The 23,324-nt window shown below is 38.0% G+C and overlaps 1 protein-coding gene and 1 long non-coding RNA gene across 4 annotated transcripts in view; one reads left to right on the top strand and one right to left on the bottom strand.

Annotated features, from left to right (window-relative positions):
* Positions 1 to 23,324, bottom strand: part of taok3a (TAO kinase 3a) — a 70,666-nt gene that overhangs the window by 42,240 nt on the left and 5,102 nt on the right. The gene's annotated exons all lie outside the window — the stretch shown is intronic.
* LOC309498799 lies at positions 3,180 to 5,943 on the top strand. The gene is made up of 2 exons (XR_014206048.1): positions 3,180 to 5,454; positions 5,601 to 5,943. It is a non-coding gene; the product is annotated as an uncharacterized lncRNA (long non-coding RNA).

Raw genomic sequence — 23,324 nt, 5'->3', positions numbered from 1 at the left:
GTACCGATACTAAAATGTGACGTGAAAACACTGCAGATCACTGATTGGTCAGACAGAATCATCACTACCAGCGTCATTGTATTTACAACACGAGACACTAAACCCGCTAGATTTAAATAGCGAGTAGACAACAGCCAACGCTGTAGCGCCTGTATTAAAAGTATTTGCTTCAAAAAAATAGTATTAACTTCAAAAAAAGAAATGGCTGAATCGTGGTCAGTGGACGAGGTGCAGACGTTCCTCTCGTTGGTTGCCGAGGAATGGATGGGGAAACACGGAATGAAAAATTCGCATTTAAAATATGATGATGTCATGGCAGTAGAGACGGCAACTATAACGATCAGTCCCACCCACTTTGAAGCAGTACTAACTGCAGTGGAAAAGCAACCGAGCTAAAGCGAACCGAACCGTGCCGTACCGAGCCATACCACGCAGTGGAAAAGCGAAGCGAGCCGAACCGTTCCGCGCCGAGTCGAACCGTACCGAGCCGAACCGAGCCGTACCATGCCGTGGAAAAGCGCCATTTGAGGGGTTGAGAGCAACACTAGACCAAGACCAAACCAGCACTCCTCAAAAAAACATCGGAAAGATCCACATTTACTGCCTGGGAAATGTAGTAGTATAATAATAAGACTCTACATAGAGCTGTGTTACCAATCAAAAGAAATCACTAACAACAAAATTCGTCTTTGCACTGCAGAGGTGGCACAGAAATTGCATCTGAATTGGTACAATTACAACGGCATAAATATTGAGATTAATGTTTTAAAAAAAACTAAAAAACATTTGAATATAGAAATATGATGGAACATTAAATTATACTTTTAAATATGAAACTAAAACCACCAGTAGGTGGCAGCAAATCACTTAATGAGTAAGTCATTGAATCATTTATTCAACTATTTTGTTCAAAGTAGCTGATTCGTTCAGTGACGAAACACCGCTGTGTTGCTCGGAAATGCAGAACAGTTCTTCTGTGGATTTGTTTGGAACTCTTTTCATCGCCAAAACAGCAAAAACGTATTTAAAACTTGTTTAAAATAGTGTCTAAAATCTAATATTAACTTTGTTTACTGAACGTTTGTACAAAATCACATTTCTACAATACTTTGGTGAATAGTAAGTTAAAAAGAACAACATTTATTAAAAAAAAACAGAAATCTTTTGTAACACTATAATTACTTTGTCTTTGCTGAATAAATGTATTAATTTCTTTCAACAACCAAAAATAATCACACTGACCCCATAGTGCCCTTCAGCAGGAGCTTAACCCCAGGATGATCCATTGGAAGTCTCTCTGATATTAGTGTACTGTAAATCACTTTAAATAAAAAGCATCTGTCAAATACCAGGTGACCATTAATTGGAAGGGATTTGTCTCTAGAGTAACCTGGGGTTAAGTGTCTGGCTAAGTTCCCAGAATGATCCTATAATATGATTCAAAACATTAAGTAGCATCATGCCCCTGTGAGAGTGATAGCCTCTGCAATTACAATATTATTTACATCACAAATAAGAATAGTAGGCTGTCACAGCCCATAAACTCGATTTGAACTGCTAATAATATGCAGTTCAATTCATTTTGACACAAAAGCCATGATAACGAGTAATAATGTGCATGCTGACAGGCATCTGTGTCTATATGTTTACAGCTGTAGTTTGGGGCCCCGGGTCGCTGCTTCATGCCCTGAGAGATAAGATAACAATTTCAGCAACATGTGAGAGAAAATAAAGGGTGTTATGCTTGACTAACCAGAGGAGAACACTTTCATTTTTTAATTAAAAGTACATTATAACATAGACAAGGGTTGCAGGGTTTTTTATATAACCCAAGAAGAACATGAACAAAATCAATAAGTGTAAAAAAAAAAGGGTAGAATCAGGATCACGCTTTTGATAACAAAAATCAAGGAAAAAAATAACTATCATCATTAGGCGTTAAACAACATGAGATGTGAGCTCTTTTACAAACTAACTAGTAACTAAAATAAATAATTAAATAGAAATATATAGTAGTTTTGGGGTCAGTATTATGTTGTTAAAGAAAATATTACTTTTGATCAAGTTGTATAAAGATATTTATGATTCAGATATCCATAAAAAATAAATTTAAAAAACACTTCTTTTGAAAGACTCCTGAAAAAAAATGGATCACAGTTTCCACAAAAATTGAGCAGCACAACTGTTTTCAACATTGATAATGGTTAGAAATGAGTAAAATCAGCATATTAGAATGATTTCTGAAGGATCATGTGACTGAAGACTGGAGTAATGATGCTGAAAATTCAGCTTTGCCATCACAGGCAAAATACTGCATCAGTTATAGATGCAGCAAACCTATAGATGCAGTGGGAATGTGTCATGGAGAACTGAGCCAGGCCTGTACATGACAGAGCAGATAGCTGATAGCATTTCAGTTTCCATTACCCCAGCGGCGTCAGAATGAACCAGTTAGGAATTCCCAGCGAAGGGAATTCGACAACGGATTTTACGATTTCTTTACCCAATCTACTACGCCGCCGCCACACACAAAAAACAGCCCAAGTGCGCGTGCTCTTCCTTCCTGCCCCACTTTCATCTCGTTTCACGAGAAAGCCATCATTAAACAGCATTTAATGTTGCCAAAACCGCCTTTTCATTTAGAGTCACGGTCGAAAAAAAAAAAGGCTGAGCAGCATCTGCATAACACAACCGCACAAACCCAAACAGATGAGGAGAGAGAGAGAGAGAGAGAGAGAGAGAAAGAGAGAGAATTAATTCCCTTAATGTAATATAGGTCAAAGGCACTGGGCCGCAGCAGAATGAGGTGGCTGCCAGTCATTCAGTACGGTTGAGCTGATGAGGAACATGGGTAAGGAAACAGAGAGCTGATAGCATGGCTGTGGCTAACAGAGGTCAAATGGAAGGTTTCTTTGGGGATTGAGGGGGAATGGGGTTTGTAACCACTACAAAATCCAACCCATTCAATCCAAAATTCATCCCACAGCCTTTCGTAGCTCAGCAAATAGTTTTTATGAAAATAAAAAGAGCGCCTGATAGCATGGACGTCCCATCCCGGCGAGACCGGATAGTAAAAAGACAATATTTAAGGACATGATCAGTCGTTCCGGTTTCTGTTCTTGTGTTGAACAGCATGACTACACTCGCCTCACGGTGGGGTGGGGGGGGTGGGGGGGGGGGGGGGGGGGGGGGACACAGCCCAAGGCTAATGCTAGCCCAGATTTTCCACTCTTGATCATCATGGACTCGTAATCTGCATATGCCAAAACCGAAAAGAGATGAGTGTCCCCTCACTCACCTGTACTAGAGTTGTCCCCTCACTCACCTGTGCTAGAGCTGTTACAAGTCAGCAGGTTGTAATGAGTTGCATGGATCAGATTAACAATTTATAGCGTCTATTTTCACTCTATGACTCTTCTGATGTGTGTGAACTTGAAGGGAATCGTTCATCCAGAAATTATAAATGTTAGCATATTGATATCATTTGCACACCCTCATGTTGTCCTCATCACCTTTTACTTTGATGGAAAACAGAAGCTTGGACATACCGTCGAAGATCTGCTTTTAACGTTTCATGGAAAAAGGGAAAAAAAATAGGGCTAGAATGGCATGAAGAGTAAATGATGACAACATTTTGCTTTCTGGGTGAACAATTCCTCTAATATGAATGAATATGCGATTTCAGTTTATAAATGGCACCTCTCACCTAGTCCACTTACACAAATAAATAGTCTACAGTGTTGAGTATGTTTAATGGTGAATGTGGGTGTTTTGTTGATATGGCGGTGAACAAAATATATATATATATATATATAGTAGCAGATATGCTTCTAGGCACATCATGACAAAAGATTGATCAAATTAATTATCAAAGATGACAAAATATAAGCCATTTTCAGTCCTCCGTTCGATCCAAGTCTTCATATTATGCCCACAGACATGACATTGCATGGCCAGCGCACGCTCTCTATTAACAAACAAACCAAATCAGAGTATCTCTGTATTGTACACGCTGGAGCTAACAGGCCTGAAACACAGCCACCTCACTCTGCCTCTGGCCTTCCTTTAGGTGTCAGCTGATATCTAATCTGATATTCTGGCAGTTCATGTTCCTGTTAAACACCATCGGCAAGGGTGTCCGATTGACTGAGTAGACATAGAAAGACCAACCAAATTATTTGTTTGAATGTCTGCACTCTGCAGTGTGTTTTCACTGTCGTTAGCAATGATTGGACATTAAAACTCCATTCAGCCAATCACAGACATTTGATGTGCATACTACAACTTTGCTTTATATAAAATCTTTGAAAGAGATTAATTCAAAGTTATTTTCAATCAGCGTATAAGGAGGAGAACACGAAACTAGTAATTTTAAGGAATTTGACAATTCCGAATCAGTCCACTTTGCATTTCTGATTAGTTAACGATTTAATTAAGTAGTGTGGGGTTCTGGATGGCATAGTGGCTTAGTGGGTAGCACTGTCGCCTCACAGGAAGAATGTTCCCGGTTCGACCCCCACACAGTCCAAAAGACATGCAGACAAATTGACCGTGAGTGTGTGTGTGTGTGTGTGTGTGTGTGTGTGTGTGTGTGTGTGTGTGTGTGTGTGTGTGTGTGTGTGTGTGTGTGTGTGTGAAAGAGTCCCAAGCCTTGTAATGGGTAGGGTTTGGTAAAGACCTGGCAACCTACCCTAGAAAAACATTGCCAAGAAAATTCAAGGACAGTCTCTCACGTATGGCAAGAGATGGCCATAGAATGACCAAGATTCAGATACGACTGAAAAGGTTAATGAGAGAAAGTGTGGGGTTATCCTGTCTGAGTGTTTTAACATGTTGTTCTTCCTGCATCGGTGGAAGAACACAGACGTTCAAGGACTGTTAATGAAACCAAACATAAAAAACATTCGGTTTCAGAAACTAGAACCGGACCTGAATAAGAATCAGTTTTCAAATCAACCAAATTTCAGAAACTTCCCCTATTGAAATTATGTGTATGCTGTGTGTATGCTGTAAACGTCACAATTGTGAACGTCATAAGTGATATGTAAAGTATATCCTGTGTTTTTTTGTATTGTGTTTATCATGTGACCTTGAACTGATGTTTAAATAGAACATAATAAAATGTGATGTGATGACAAGACAATAAAATAGTGAATCACCAAAGTCCACTTGTCTGACACACTAAACATTTTAAAGCTCATTAAGTCACAGTTTGTTTCTTGGCTACATGTCATTTAGTCTTTCACTGAAGAGAGAGAGAGATTGTGAGTGTTGATTATCTGCATCTGTACAGTGTCTCATGTAATAGCGAAGTTGTGAATTTGATTTAAAAAAACAGTGAAGTTATCACCTCGTTGCTGAGAAATAGTGTACACTGTAAATTATTTCTGTTGTTTTCACAGCATTATACTGTTTTTCTCAACAGTTTGTTGCTGTATAACCTATGTACAGTATGTTACCGTAGATTGTGTTGCTTTCACAGTATTATTTTGTATTAAAATAATATTAGCTAACAGTTGCACACAGTTGACAGTATGTTACTGTAGATTTTCAATGCATTCTGGGAAATTATTAGTTACTGTAAATCTAAATTACAGCAGTGCAAACTGACCACGAAAAACACCTTATATAAAAAATAGCTTTCAGTAGCGAAGCGGTTTTTATTTATAAAATTCACAGGGAAGAGGTTGAAAACCAGTTTCTATGAGCGATTTCTGTGCAATTTCTTACCTATAGCCAAAAGTTTCTAATTCTACCTCAATAAAAAAAAGCTTAGGAGTTTTAGTGTGAGCGCATACTAGCAAGTCTGCTTCATAATACAACATTAAAAAGCTATCTTTGTGGGCAAACGTGCCGCCCTCGCCTTGACGGATAAATGAGTTTAGACGTGGTCAGATGTCCAGATATCGGATATGTATCTTAGTGGCTCAGAACAAATGCGGGGGGGAAAATTGGATCTAGTGCGGATTTTTGTATTTACACGTGTGCAATCAATTCTAATCTGTGTCAAATGCGAGAATAATAAAAAAAAGTTTTTTTTTGTGCCAGTGTAAACGCAGCACAAGTCATGTTTTGGGGACAGTAAAGAATCTTTTTCATAACAACATTGATGTTTGGTGTAATCTCGGTTCATCTCAGGATTGATCTTTATTTTCTCTGACAGTTCGATCTCCCTACAGCTACAAAGTTATCAATTTCACAGCACATTGATTTCAGCCACACACACACACACACACACACACACACACACACACACACACACACACACACACACACACACACACACACACACACACACACACACACACACACACACACACACACACACACACACACACACACACACACACACACACACACACACACACACACACGTACTCAAACACACACATCATGCACATCATCCTATAGTCTAATTCATACACCTGCTCTAAGCTCTCCGACTGTTCTTCTGGTACACCTGAGTAAAGTGTGCATGTAAAATACATCTACAAATGACACTGTAAGGCACTGCAAGAGGTACAAAAAATAACTCCCACAAGGGACAAACAAACACAAATTAACTAACTAGTGTTTCAGATGGGCACTATGGTGGTTAACTACCAAAATAACTAAAGCATGGTAATATCTCACAAGAGGACAACTAACATTTTAACATGGGGAATACAGTAGCAGAAGCTTAAGTCGACTACATTTTAATTAGTTTGTAAAAAGGTTAAAAACCCGCATGCCCTAACGTTAATGCAAGCCTAGATAAATGTGCGCTAATATTAGGCGCATATATCCAAGTGTTTGTGCGGCGTGTGGAATCTTAAATTAGTACCGCACTTACTGCACGACATGTTTACTTAGCTTCCAAGTCCACGCCCCCAGAGCGCATCTTCTCAAAGGCCGGATTTATTGTGAGCAAATTTACACAGAGCTCACTTCTCCCCATCCCCAACAATGTGGACTAACTCTTGTTCCTTTTCTCCTAATATAAGAGATCGGAGTGATGTTAAGTCAGGTATAGCCTAATAGCCAGTTTGCTGCTATTCATTTATTAGTTTTTATATAATGTACTATATTTATTTTGCGTTCTGACCTCTGAAAAAGTGGGTTTTCATTCAATGTTAAAGAGTTAGTTCACCCAAAAATGCCTGCATAATTTACTCACCCTCAAGCTATCCTAGGTGTATATTACTTTCTTTTTTTAGCCAAACAAACAATCTGAGTTATATTAAAAATATGCTGGCTCTTCCAAGCTTTATAATGGGAGTGATTGGTGGTATTACCATATTTTTTGAAGTCCAAAACAGCGCATCCATCCATCATAAAAGTAATCCATACAGCTCCAGGGAGTTAATAAAGGCCTTCTGAAGCGAAGCGATGCGTTTTTGTAAGAAAAATCTCTTTATAATTAAAGCTTTATTTCCCCACAATGCGCCAACTAACCAAACAACAAACTAACTACCATTTCAGACATGTACACTTCAAATTTCACAAGGTGAAAAGCAACTAACTAACTAAATATACGTACATTTCAGACCTAGGCTCTACAGTAGCACCACAATTTCCCCAAGAGGTGCCAACCAATCAAAAAAATGTAATTCAGAAATGGTCACTACAATTTCCAGGGAAATAACTAACTAACTAACTAACTGGTAAGTACCAAACGTCATATGGTGTGACCGTTTTTCCAAGTCACGCCATATGATATATTTGTCACACAATATTACATACATCTTTTTTAATGATAAATAAATAAATATTCAAAACATATTGAATTAATTTAATGGTGAACATTAAATTACCCATTCAATTAATATATTCCTTTTCGATTTTATACTTAATTTAACCATGTTTGCCATGCTTTGCATATTAAAAGATGCAATTTTTTTTTTGTCTGTGTCAGGCAGAAATGTCAAGTAAAGAGAGGACACAAAATACAGGGAAAGACTCAATGCTGACCATGCAAGGAGAGAGGAGGTCCTGAGGGAGAGGAGGAAAAAGTAAAGAGATCATGCCAGTTCACACAGAACAGACACCTTCTATAGGGATTGGAATTTGATCTAAATTATTAACTGTCCATACTGAGTATCACAACTGTTCATATCCAGATTTGTGTCAGATTTGATATTCGATTTAAGCGAAGATCTTTTACAGTGAAGGTTGGTAATTGTTTTTCTTATCCAGCACCGTCACCAGTGGGGTTCCACAAGGGTCCATTTTTGGCCCTGTCTTGTTTTCATTATATATGCTTCCATTGGGAATGATATATATATATATATATATATATATATATATATATATATTTTTTTTTTTATGGTATTTCTTACCATCTATTTGCCTTTAAGACCTAATTGTAATGTTTCTTGTGCAACACTCCGTAGGTTTCTGGATTTTGTTTGTTTTTCTTTTTTTTATTATTGCTTTATGTACTTGGGATGTACAGCACTTTGAGTTACTGTGTAGCCTATAAAGTGCTCTATAAATAAATACAATAGAATGTGTCGTCCTCTGTAATATCTGCATTGGTTTCTATGGGTATATGCCAAAAACAACAACTGCAATGTGGAGGGGTTTGCAATAGAGATATTTTTTGTCTTATATACACAACATGAAAGTAGCTGTGTTGCCATTACCCTTAAAATTGAGCTAAGTGAAATTGCGAATGGAAAATACACCCCATGGAAACACGTCAATTTTGCAAAAACTCTTATTGCAAAAAATAACTATATTTCATAGCCTCATAAATTTCAGAAGGTCAAAAACATTTGTTCACACTGTAAGTCCAAATCCGATCACCTCAGTATTGTCTTATTTTACATCTCCTTCCCTTCACCCCTCTTCCCCGATCTCTTCTCTCCACATGTTGAAACGACCTGAAATTCACCCAAAAATCTATATGGTTTTATGTGAACAATTATCATACAACACTATACATGTTTGATATCATTTGAAATGTCTCCAACATTTGACTAATTGTAGATTGATCATATTTTTACTGTTTGACAATTATAATTGTTGTTAAAACACACACTCTCTTCTAATTTTAAAATGTTCAAGTTGAAGATTCTTGACGTGAGATGTTTGATTTAGTCATATTTCGGAGTTTCTTAAATAACATTTTAAAAGTTTTAAAACGATGTTAGTATGTTTGATGATTTTTATTATTAATGTGAACTGAATTGAATTCATTGAATGTTGAATGCATAATACACTTTTTTTGCAATGACAAATTGTGGTGTGCTGCTGTTCATCATATAGTGTGACAGTATATCATTTAGTGTGACATTCAGAATTGTGACAATAAAAATACCTTTTTTAGTTATAAATCATGAAAAAAGTCAATGGACAGGGTTTAAAATAATTAATCTAAAATATATGGAAAGGCTGTGGAGAGATGTCTTACTTGGCATGATGATTTAGACAAATAATACAAAATGTAAATTTAAGATAGAAATGATAAAGATTTATGGTGAAAGTAGTTACTTAGGGAGAGTATATCCCATTTTCATTTTATATAGAATAACTTTTATGTCACACCATATGACAATATTAGGCAACAAATTGGTGAATAAATCTAATTTCTAATACAAAATCTAAAAGACCGCATATGTTTTTGGAAATTCAAGAGTCAGTATAACACAGCTCAATATTTTTTATGCCTAATATTTGAATAAAAATTAACTTTTCCAGGCTTATATGTCAACCACCCTTAGGCTAGAAGTACCGTCAAAGCGGAACATGAGAGTTTGACCTTAAATTGTCTCTTGAATTGACCTGATACTGAGGCTTAATTTGTACTTCTCTTTTAGCCCAAACAGCTGATGACAGAGTGAAATATGATTTGAGACAAGCACATGGTCACATACTATACGACTGTGTGTGGATTTGGGTGATTTGATCACCACAGGTGGTGAATCAAGTCTCTTGCATCTGTTCACACACACACACACACACACACACAGGAACGTACCCCACACACTCCTGCACCTACATATGAGCACAACGGTTTCTGTCTTTCAAGCTCACACAGGAAATCAGCTAGAATAATGCTCACTTCCCTCCCCTCCCCCTTTTAACCACACACCTCAACTATACATTTTAAAACACATGAAAAATACACACTGATTTTCTCTAGAAACATATGCAGATAGGCACACACACTACTGCCATGCTCTAGATTCAAAGAAGAGCTGCCCTAAACCCAACAGGATTTTCCAATCAGAGAGAGCAGAGAGATTAATGCTTTAGTCAAACACACACACACACACACACAAGTGCTGCTGCTTCCCTGGCACAAAACACAAACCACCGGCTTTTTACACCATCAAATATTTAGACTCTAAAGAGTATGAATTAAAGCCGCACTGAGTGTGCGCTCCAAGGGACCACACAGTCATACCTCTAAAAACATTAGCATTCCCTTTAATGCCCTTTTATGAGTTCCACTGTCTTCATTTCCCCATTCACACACACTATAAAACTTACAAATGAGTATTATCGTGTGTACATGCGTGTGAGAGTGTGTATAATCGACGAGGGACCGGAGGAACCAAGCCGGCTATCTGGATTCTCATCAGCTGGAGATGATGATGATGTCATCGGGCCCTGGAAGTCTCTGGGGATTTGGAACTCATTTGCATAATTTCGTGCACGAGCCTTTAAGAGTAGCTGACCTAAAATAGAGCTACTATATTCACTCGCTCACTCACACACACAGCCAAAACCCCTTACATATATAGGAGTTTTTAATAACTTGTCGCACTCACACGGTCTCATAATCACGATATAAAGAGGCCATAGTGGCCTTAAAAAGCTTTTTTTTCAAGTCATGTGGGAAATGTGCATGAAATACTTTTTTTCATGTCGATACAACACTGCAGAGAGCACCTGCCGATGATGATTATGAACCAAATTACACTGCTGTTGTAGCAAACAGAAGGTGAAAATCGTACAAACTTGAGATCCATGAGATGTAAAACCACGCAGGAAAGAGGAAACTGAAATAGAGATAAAATGTTGCGAAGGAAAACCTCAGGAAGTAAAAGCTCAGAAGGGAAACGAGTCAAACGACGCACATCTAGGCCACTGAATCATCATCCGTGCGTTGGGTTTGTTTTCAGAAAATACACACTGACAGTATGAATTATGTACATCATCGCAAAGGAACGTTCAAAGTTGTGACTAGCTTTTATCTCAGGATCGAACTAATTTGGGAATCAAATTAGTGCAGTCAGGCTCTTTTTTTCCTTCTCACACCCGCTGTTGTTCTATCCATTTCCCAGAATGCACCGAATCAAATCATTCATTTAAAAATATATAAATAAATAAACTATGCTAAAAAAAAAAAAAGTCTGCGCCTTGTGTGTATTAAAGTGGAATTTGAGTGAAATTATTTGGTTTGGAGTTGTCTGTTTTTTGCTTATTTGCTTTGGGGGAGGAAGCAGTGACCAGAAATAAAACAAGGAAAGCCACATTTTGGATCACAAACTCCATTAATCATTCAGAGCACTAATGCACTACTGAGTGTCAGTTACTTTGATGAATTCCTGCTTCTAAATTTGGACTTTTTACCAAATAGGTTTCAATTTCCCAAATACAAAGAAAGTGGAGAGTGAGTGCATAGGTATCCAAACAGAAATCGAAGATCCAAGACACCCAACAAAATAGAGAAAAACAATACAAACTGAAAATTTTGAGCTCTTCTTTGGAAAATGTACTTTCTGGAATACAAACAGAGATTTTTTTTTCCATTTCTGAGTGAACAAACCAAAACTTATGAAACTGTGGAGGCTTAACACTTTTATTGCCACAGACCCCAAAATATGATGATCTTCCTGCAAATTATTTTATTCAAAATTTACCAGATATTTCCCCATATTTTATATTTTAACCTGCTGAACCTGAATAGAAACATTAAACTATAGCTGTCAATAAAACCATTTTGATTAATCTCATTATTTCCGAATCGTCTTTAAAACGCAGGATGTGCTAATGTCAAATTTGGTAAATTTTTTAAATGTATTTATTATTATTTTCTCAGAACCTTTCGACAAATCCCCTAGCACCCCTTTGCACTCCCCACCCGGGGGTTCCCAGACCGCAGTTTGAAAACCCCATGTCATCCCTACAGGAAAAAGTTAAGAAATTAAATTAAAAGAAATTAAAATAACCTCCGTCCCTACTCCAGCACTCTGTCAGGTTCCGTCAACATTTGCGAAGGTAAGTGGAATGTGTCATTCCCATAAGCCCTTGCTGCATCTAGTAGAGCCCTTTAGGCCCAGCGTGTAGCAGCAATTATGGTCCTGACCAGACAGTGCTGTCATCTGCTGTTCCTGACTCATCATTCCCCTGAGAGTATGTCGAGGTGTGTGTGTGTGTTACCAGGAACTCACTGCACAGGGGACATCAGAACCAAAAAAGATCCAATATAGACAGATGTGACGTCTGATGTGGCTGAATACGAATAGGCCAAAGGTTTCGTCTTGTATACCTGACTATTGATTTGTCAGTTCTATAAAGCTTCTGTTATTCAACTCTATGTTTATCTGATCTCTTGCTGTCTCTCTACACATCTATGCAAATTAGTCTGGCCATCCTCTCACCGTGTTTCCACCAACAAGCAATTTATCTGTCCTGCAGTCAGTTAAGACTCTTTTACTGCTAGTCACTTTATCATGTTACACTGGTTAAGATGTGGTGCTTTTCTGTTAAAATGACCGTGCAGCTACTACCGTACTAATCACCACAAAATGCACCGCACATCTACCGTAAACAAAACATGATGGTGAGGCGTCATGAGATCACTTCCTGAAAGACAGGATATGAGCATCTGTCACCACAGGAAATGATTACTACATGCAAGACACTGTTTGTTACTCTTACTCATCGCTTCCTTTCCTTGCGCCTTAGCTCCACCCCCTTAGGATGCGATGGAAGGATACACTTGTGTATCCTTACTCATGACTCCTCAGGAAGCTTGCGGTGTAATAAGAGAATCGAGATGTCCTTCAAGGTGGCTGTCTTCGATCGGTTTCGAGGACACGGGCTGGAGGACGGAGGAGCGAGGAAGCATCAATTTGAGTATTGAGAAGCAGCCTTAGCATTTCCTTTGCTTCTCCCAAATCCTGATGTGCTATTCTACCTCACACAGAGTGATGGGTGCTAAAACAGCTGTATAAGAGTCAGGGCTCTACAGTGAGACCATTTCAGTCACATTCGTGACTAAACATTTCTGTGTGCGACCATGAAAAGAGATTAGGCGCACTTGTGCGACTGACCCGATCGAAGCTAAAAACTACAACTCCCAAATGCCCTTACATGTACGTTACATATCAACAGTGATGTTTCGCACTGCGATTGGTTGCTTTTTAATGCCAGTCAACCTTAGCGGCGCGAAAAAGTTTAGAGACGACTGTGGCGTTGAATTTGTCTTGTGTTGGGATGAAGAGTATCACATTTTACTTTAAAAGTTATGTCTCAAATGAGGCCGAACAGAGAGTATCTTCGAACAAAAAGAACAAGACGTTGAACAAGAGCAAGATGTTGGTGCTGTTGTTCCTTGTAAGAAGCAGAAAATATCAGTGGCAGGTAACGTTAAACAGTACATGCTCCAAAAAGAATGGCTAGACGCTTTTCCATGGCTACAATACGAGCAAGATAAAGATGTTATGCTGTGCAAATACTGCAAAGAAGCCGGTGCAGAATTAGCAGGGCCAACAATGTTTGTGTGCGGACATTCACACTTCAAGTGAGAATCTCTAGTGAAGCATGGCAATTCCCGGCGTCATTTTCGCTGCAGGGACATATTCATTAACAGGTCACAACCTAATAATCCCCGTACATTTCAGGCAGCCGCTAACAGGCAAATTAGCTTTACAAATGCAGAAGCTCTCTGACAACTAAAAATCTAATTTAACACGGCATACATGATAGCGAAAAAAAGAGATCCCATTCACGAAATTTGTGCCATCTGATTTCTGTAGCTTACATTGTGTGGCAGAAACATGAATTGTGTTCAGCAGTGAGTGCAGATGTTAATTTAGAGCTTTTATAAGGACAGTTCACCCAAAAATTTAAATTCTGTTATTTAATATATTATTAATTTATTATCATTCTTTAATCTTCAGAACACACTTGAAGGTATTTTTAATATTATGGGTATATAACGACATTTGGGTTGGTAAATGGCAGAATTTGTATTTGTTGGTGACTGTCCTTTTAAATAGGACAGCCAGTGAAAATATTAAATGTTTATAAAGTAAACTTCTGTCACACGTGATGTTTCTGAATTCTCTTTTCTCATGCTCTCCATACTTGTGCATGTTATATGTGGCAGTATTATTGTGTCATTAAATAAAATAAAAAACGTTCAATTGTCTGTGCTCCTAAATTTTGGACTGTGCTCCTAAATTTTTTAAATAAAAAAGTAACCGTAGAGCCCTGAGAGTGCCATGCATTACCTTTGTATTACTTAAACGGATAGTTCACCCAAAAATGAAAATTCTCATCCACATGTCCAAACCTGTATGACTTTCTTTCATCTGTGGAACAAAAAAGATGATTTTTAAAGAACGTTGAAGTCCAAAATACTTTTTGGACCCCATTGCCTTTCATTGCATGGATAAAATCCCAGACGTTCTTCTATCAGTTTATCCACATAATGTTCAGCAGGTTAGCTCACGTTCACCTGGGTGTTAGCCTCAGAAGGCACACCCACGGACCGCCCACAGTCACTTACCGTCTGACGCAAACTGCACACTTAAATGGCACACACTTTCCTGATCTGGTGAACTCTAATCTGGTCGGTGAATCTGATGCCACTTTCTGAAGTCAGGGTGCAATAGTTTCTACCATTCTGCATGGAAACAAAATTGTTTACTGGATACAGATTACTAAAAGTGCTTTTAAAGAAGAAACAGACAGATGTAGGGCAAAGATAGACCGATAGATATGCGATTTTAAAAACAAAGCTGTGCTTGTTTGTTGGGCTGCACAAATTGGCCAAAGTTTTGTTATTATATATCAATAAGGCTATAATTATTATTATTATTATAATTAGGATTATTACTGCATGCAAATATAAAAAAAAGGAAATATTACATTCGAAATTTTGACTACAAAATAAAACAAACGTTTTATCGTTTATTTAAGAAAAACCATTAGGCCTACAACTGTAAAATTGCAGTAGTAATATTTGTGAATGTCTTATTTTCAAACATTAAACCATCAAACTTTTCTTTATTTCTCTGGGACACTGCAAATACCCGTGGATAATGAGCTGCTCATATTTAAGAACACAGTGCAGCACTTCACTACACACGTAGCACATGTATTAATATTTTCCATGCATAGTCAAAATCTGTACAAGCGAGACTACCATCACATGAACCATAGTGATTATGTCAAAGAGATTATGTCCAGATTATGTCAAACATATGCAAATATTTACTCTTCATACTTCTTGTTGGATTTGGTGGGAACTCAAGATTACATGTTAATATTTATATTAGAATGCAACAGCCAGTAAACAAAACAAAGGAAATAATAATAAGAATCATGTGAACAGAAGAATCCGTTGAAAATGTCAGTGACATTTTAAAATGCTTCATCTGCTGCAGGATTACATTTGTTCAGTGTCTATGTTACTAGTAGAAACAAGGGCGAGATTATTAGTGTCAAATGTACAGAGAGAGATTTTCAAACATCTGGGCTGACAAAAAGATGGAATGAAAACCCAAGCTATAGAAGCACTCAAACACGGTCTTCTTGACTGAAAAGGGTTAAAGCTCCATTTATGTGTGGATGTAGCAATGTCTTTTATGCAAGAGAGAGATGAATGACACATTAGGAGAGGAATGTCAGATGTTGAGAGAGATGAAGGGAGAGAGAGAATTCCCCAGACAGTGAGTAAACTGGAAAATGTAAATGTGAAAGATAGAAAGACCCCCTTCGTATGTGTTTCAGCGTCGGATCACACTGATGTGAACAGGCTAGAGCATGACACTAGAACAGACACAGATGAGGCATTATGGGATATGAGATATCATTGAAGATGGTGAGAGCTGTCAGTGACCCAATGAGAAAGCTCCAGTAGAAGAGCTGGCCTGGACTACATCACATCCCCATGGGAACATGTGCCTGCTTAATGGAGCTGAACTTCAACAGGCCTACAATAATGCAATATAGCTATTCACAAACTCAACTTAGAGATTCATAGACCGAATATCTTACATACTTATAAGTGCAAATGTTAAGATGTTTACAAAATTATTTCATACTGAATAAGAAATGGCAAAAAAAAAAGCAACTGGCTGTTTATTGTCACACATAGAAATAGCAATCAATCCATACTATTTTTATGAGCAATCATTTGTTTTTGAATTGTGTCTGCTAGAGGATATGCAGAACCAATTTCACAGTAATAACAAATAGATATCATTATATAATAAGTAATAACACATTCAAACATATACACACACACACACACACACACACACACACACACACACACACACACACACACACACACACACACACACACACACACACACACACACACACACACACACACACACACACCATACACATGTACATAACCACACACACATACACACACACACACACACACACACACTCATAAGCAAATAAAAGTCATACAACAACAAAAAAACAAAAATAGGATTATTAATATGAATAATAATTATAATAATAGCAAAAATCATAGATGGCTACACAACTGTTGTATCATCATCATTCATTGTATTACAATACTTATTTAATTTTGTCAAATGAACAATATACGCCCACTAAAATCTGATTGGTTGAGCCAATTTAGTCTTTGTAAAATGCCAATATGCTTAGCTGTGACATAGTTAAATTCTTAATTCTCAATTGTTTGGCACTGTAAAAAGACTATAGTTATATGTTAGGTACACTCATGTTAATTGGGTTTATTAATATAAAAATATATCAATCTATCACTCATGTCTTTTATCATATTGCTGATGCTTCGTTTCATTAAAGATTTGTTTCATTAAAGATCAAATAACATGACCAAATTGATTTAAAATAAATCTTCTATCACCTAAATCCTCATAGATGCTATAAACTGCATGCTAGCACTGTTTACTGTGTGGCAGCCAGCACATCAGATGGGTGAAACAGAGGGCTTTAGGACGGGGGAGTGGTGACTATTTATAGAACACTACTCATTACCTCACGCTCTCTTCACATCGACTGAACTGTCTGTCAAACAGAGAGAAACAGGGGGCCTGTTCCGAATCACGCTCGTGTACAGGCACACACGCAAAATATGTACATATTTATTTTTAGATTGTACGTCAACAGAGGATGTGTCAAAACGTTTTAGTTTTTTTGTCTACCTCTGAATGTGGTTTCATTGATTGCATCACAAAACATTTTGTACCCTATTTACACCAGCACTGCCCAATAATGATATGAGGTTATAGGAGGTGTAATGGGGTAACAGAACAGCCATCCATGAACTACAATGATCAAACTACAGATGCATGTGAACAAATAGAGAGAGAGAGAAAGAGAGAGAGAGAGAGAGAGGTGGACCTGAAAAAGGCCTTCAGGTAACGTTTCTTCAATGTATGTGCACTGCACACACAGGCATATTTCCTTTGAGAAAAAAGTTATAGGCTACATCCAAACAAAAATCAGTTTTACTCACCATAAACTATATAACAGTACATGATGACAATAATGCAGCCTGACATTAAAAATCAAATGTGACGTAACAAGCTCCCAAAAACAAGTGACTTGTCCACACAGAAAGTGAAAATGCCGTGCAATCATTGCAACACAATCACATTCCATCAGAAGAACAGACTTGAATTATATTATATAGTGGGCTGGATATTATATTTAGGGTTGGATTAAGTAAACAGAGCAAATTAGTGAGAGACCGCAATCCCATAAAATTGAAGAAGGGAGTGGAAATAGATGTGGTTGATCTATTGACAATGCACGAAAAAATAAAGACACCTCCAGCTCATTTCCAAATGATCGACACAATCTACAAAGAGCAGTGCAAACAGAGCAGATGATAATCAGGTGTGAGTAATCTACTATCAGCACAGGCACAGCAAATAAAAAATAACGTGGCTTGGCAAACGATATGTTTGTATATCTGAAGACTGGAGTAATGATGCTGAAAATTCAGCTTTGTCATCACAGGTCAGGAATAAAATACATTTTATAAAATATTCCCCTGGTTTCACAGATAAGGCTTAAGCTAGTCCCAGACTAAAATGTATATTTGAGCTGTTTTAACTGAAAGCAACTTGCACTGATATCTTATTCTCGTATCACGTATTCACTTTAACACCGTGTCCTAACCAGACATGATGCGATGCGATAAGATAACAGCGACAAATAATTTGTCTGTCCACACTAGACGCGACGTGACTGCGAGATGCGTCAAAATCAATCAAAACCCACAGCCAATCAGAACAGCGTGTGGGCGGAGTCTCACGGCAAGTGCACAACACCAGAGAGTAATCTTCACGGCAGTCGCAAGAAAATTGATAAGTAGGCTACATAATCAAATTCACAAATATTACACCATTTAAACATTATTGGAAATACATAGGCTACAGACTCAGAGTTACTAAAACAATATTTGTCAAATAATACACTTGTTTGTTCACAGTTTTGACGTTCTTGTTTCCATTTGTTTAGGCCTAATTTCTAGCCTGGAAATCCAGACCTAAATCTGAAAGATTAATGGTCTAGCATCAACTAATGAAAATCGTCCAGCTCGAGGGGCGGCACCAAGCATGCATTTGAAAATCTCATTGCACGCATTTGGATAACACTACTACCAATCACAACAAGTTATCGCTTAGCTACCAGCGGAGCTAACTGGTAGATTAGACTCTTACCGTATCTGGTCGGCAAAACAGCAAAAACGCCCTTCTTGCAAAGGAGCAATTCGAGTGCCGTCTTCTGTTCCTCTTTTAGATAAAAAGCCAAGTCTTACTCGTGCATTGTAGCAGCTAAAGCCGTTTCAAACAACTGGTGTTCATCCATAGCCATCTTGCAATGTTTACTAATGACTTCGACGTCACAGCGCTGTCATCATCTATTTAGCTCGCCTCTGGCCCACCTATATCAGATAACCCGATGTGATTGGTGCAGCTCGGATACAAGGCCATATTTAATGAGAATCATTACTCGACGCCAGAGTAACTCGCTGAGCAAATTCAACTTGTGCTCTCGCGAGAACTCTGGATTTCTAGGGTACCTAATTTCAAGATCTGAGGTGAATTATCCATTGTTGCTTTTACAGCTACAAAGCTGTAATATCACTAAATTATATTCAAAGTCACATTATGCGCCTTTAACATTGAATAAAGCACATAAACAGTACCTGAGATTATCATTGCCACACTTTGTGTTTGTTGTTCCAGCCGCGACGTTGCAGAAAAATAGAAACCGTTTCTAAAATAGAATCGTCGCATGTCGGCGTCGCGGCTGGTTAGGACAAAAACTCTGATTAACATGGAAAAGATACCTTTTATCGCGCGTCGCGTCGTGTGTAGTTAGGACACGGGGTGTCAGGCATTAAATGGCCTTAATATAATATTTCAGAATATTACTGCTTTTACTGCATTTTTGATCAAATAAAATGTAGCCTTGGTAAGCATAAGATACTTCTTTCAAAAACATTTTAAAAAATCAGGTTTCAGGTTCAAAAGTTGGGTTTATTAAGCTATTTGGCACACAATTCATTGTCCAAAAGAGGTAAATTGGACACTATAGGACACTGAATTCATTCCCTGCTAAATGATCATATTTAATTCAATTCCATTCAGTTCATATGAGGCATATATGTCTTCAAAGTGGCAGACCAGTGACTCACGTGCCTCCAGTTTGGCCTAATGACAGCGATCTATTTCTCACATTTTTTTCCAATTGACAACAGCAGACATTTCTGTGTGACAGTGCAGCTTTTATTTCTCCAGTACCGTGACCCAGAGAGCCACCTAACTGTGACAGGGCCGCTATTGTGAACAAGCAAAGGGGCTGCGGTCAATATCGGTAACTGAATCCACTGGAGCAATGCAATTACCTAAAGCGTCAGAAGGAAATGTGTTTTACGAGTTCATACAGCTCTCAATACAGTCATTAAAATCAGCACACGTGAGTGTCATCGCCAAGGAAAGCATTCCTTGTGTTATCTTGAGCGGCGTTTTTTTCTACGAGCCTCACTGAAGCTGATCAGTTGAACATTACGACTGACAGCAGAGGTTTAATTTTTAATGCGCTTTCCTACTGGGCCATACACTCTCGAGCCGCCCCGTCTGACTGCCAGCATGGTTACTCCCATCCTGATGCATTTTTCAACAGAGACGTTGAGCTCACATGGAAGAGATTGAGAGAGAAGAGTCCCAGAAGACAAGGCTCTGGGTAACCGAGGGAGATGGGCCTGCAGCGTAACAAACTGCTTGAGTCACGAAAAGTGACGAAAGACTCATTCCTGACCTCACACTGATGTAAGAAGATAAGTCAGTCCATCTAAATCAGTGGTTCTCAAACTTTTTTGGTCAGTAGTTCTCAAACTTTTTTTGATCACGCTTTTCTGTGATGAGGAACTTCTATGTTGCGCTTGTGCAGATGTTGCGAAGTCAACGAAGAAGAAAGATTTGGTGGAATTGGCATTCGGTGACGTTTTTAAACAGGCAGTTTAAACTATTTATGCACTTGAACTCCGTTATAACATTACATTCTCAGCAATGCTGCTGAGGGGGCGCTTTAGCAAGCATTTGCTTAAATGGTCTTCTATATTGTCTTCTCTTCTCTGTTGTCTGTATCGGTTAAATTGGCAGGGCTTGACATTAACACCCACCAACCCACCAAATGGGGGTGGATTTCAACAGTGGCATGTAAGGAAGTCACTGCTATGGTCACTTGGAAAGGTTGACTTTTAGAACTTTTTCATTGTAGTCTTTTTTTAAAAAAGGCATCTGAAATAATAAACTAAGTTCCATGTACTGTAGTCAAAAATATAGATTTTTCGATCCATAACGAAACGATACTCAAATATCTGAAACGCTTCCAATACTCAATTTCCGCAGAATGGATACACGATACCAGCTGCGCTTTCACACTCTCTCATCTCTCCGACAGCGAGTTACACACAAACCCGCCTCGTTTTATTTGCTCTGGATGAAAATTGTTGGTGTTTACAGGGCTTGAATTTCGGCATGGGATTGCACATATTTGTGCAGAATTTAACTCATTCCCCCAGATTTTGTGCTCACTCCCAAAGTGTGTGTACATAAAGCCACCTCTCTCAGTACTAAATTGAGGGGGTTTTTTTTCTTTCCGCTGTTTATTGCACTTAAACAAACAAACACACACAAAATAATATAAAAATGCTGGTCTTCTTGGCGAGTATTCACTTAAACACAGTCAGTTATGTTTTAAGCGAACTAACCTGTTCCTGTCGCAATAATCAATATATCAACTTATCGCACAATATATGTACATGACCTCAATAATTTTTGGTGACGCAATATATCGCCCATTATGTTAACGTCACCAACATTTTGCCGATAGTGCTGTCATCTTGTTTGTTCTCTGTGTCGGAGAAGAAAGCAGGACTTGGGCAGTACACAGGTGTAAGGCAGGCGTTATAGTGTTTTCCTGACAACTACTGACGGTTTGGAAGAACCAAATGCACTCGATTTGAAAGCCGCAAACCACCGTTCCGGTGCAAATATAGGCTAAACATCACAGTGCAAAATCACAGGATTAAATTACATTTTAAAATAAAAAACACTTATTTGAAATTTTTACTTTATTTTTGATCAAATAAATGGTTAAAGTTAATAGGGTTATTTAATGCTGCAATTAAAAGTTAATATAGAACACTGACAAATGTAACCTTTAGCAAATCTTAAAATGAATATCCATTTTTCATACTGTACATTATAATATGTGATGCCTAAATTCCTTTATAGCATTTAAAATAATTGGATTTTGGTGGTTTATTTCTATTTTTTTAAACAAAACGTCAATAACTTTAATGTCAGCCACAAAATGAAAATAATTAATCTAATTATCGTATCAACCAGAACTCAATTTGTAACAACAGAAGCAAAAGCTGCTTTCTATGAAGACAATCTAAACAAGTCAGTTAAACTTTCAAATTTTTTTCTTTCTACAGTAGCTATTTGAATGACACCAGATCTGCTTTAATAGAACAGACACTATTATTAACTCCATCACACCCTTAAACAGAGGTTTGTTATCACCACAGAAACGCAAGAGCGCATGGTAAATACACTCGCAATGTCATGCACTTGCAATGTAAAAGCAGCTGGCAGCTAGAGAGAAGTAAATGACAAATGCAGGTCTATCTAACATTAAAGTTGACCTCAGAATTTCCCTGAATTCCCCAGATTCCCATTCTATGTGGGGAACAGAAACATAACATTACTGAGAGCGGAACAAAAAAGGGAGTTTACAAAGTTAAGCCCGGAATGACATGCAGTGAAAGAATTGATTGGGTACACATTACACGGGCAGAGAAGTCCATGAGGTTTAATCAGTAGCGCTAATTATAATGAACTGGGTGTTTTCAGGCCACTCGCAGACTCCCTGTGCTGCCATCAAAGGAGCGATGGAGGGCAAGTCAGTTCAAAAACAGCGCGCATGGACTGTGGTCAACTCATTTGAAGCTACTACATCATTAACTCATATTTTAGAGGAACTAAAATTAGCCAAGATGGTGAATTGGACAAGCTGGATTCTAAACAGAGGTTTGGTCACTGAAACTCATGCTTGCCTGGAAAGACTTGGACACAACCACCTTTAGATCAACAAGAGACCCGTATAAATTCTCCTCACTAGAGAAAATAGCAAAACTACATTTATAATGTGTGTGGTGATGTGTGGTATGACCTATGTGTGTGTGTCTGAATTGAGCAGTGGCTTCAAGTGGGCCTAACAACAAGTCCTTGTCAAAGACAGATGACACTGCTCATTCTACACTACTACATACACAAAGACCATATTAACAGCCAACGCTAGACTGGCCTTCTTTCAATAACAAATATGCTATACAAAAGGTCAAAACATAAATCCATGAATGTCTGTCCACACCACAACCGAAGGTGTGATCTCACACTTATTGAAAGATAGTAAAAACATGCATAACAATAGCTCAAATTAAATGTATATGTATTGGACTAAATTTGAATAAATATTAATCGGTCATAGTAAAATTCTTCTGAAACGAACCGCCTTGTTATTTCTGCCAAACAAATTTTTACGTATTTGAAGTGTGTGAAATCAATGCT

This window comes from Leuciscus leuciscus, assembly GCF_965113295.1.
Source record: "Leuciscus leuciscus genome assembly, chromosome: 5".
NCBI classification, from domain to species: Eukaryota; Metazoa; Chordata; class Actinopteri; order Cypriniformes; family Leuciscidae; genus Leuciscus; species Leuciscus leuciscus.
The sequence above is the reverse complement of the archived record's forward strand: the minus strand, read 5'-3'. Positions and strand labels throughout refer to the sequence as shown.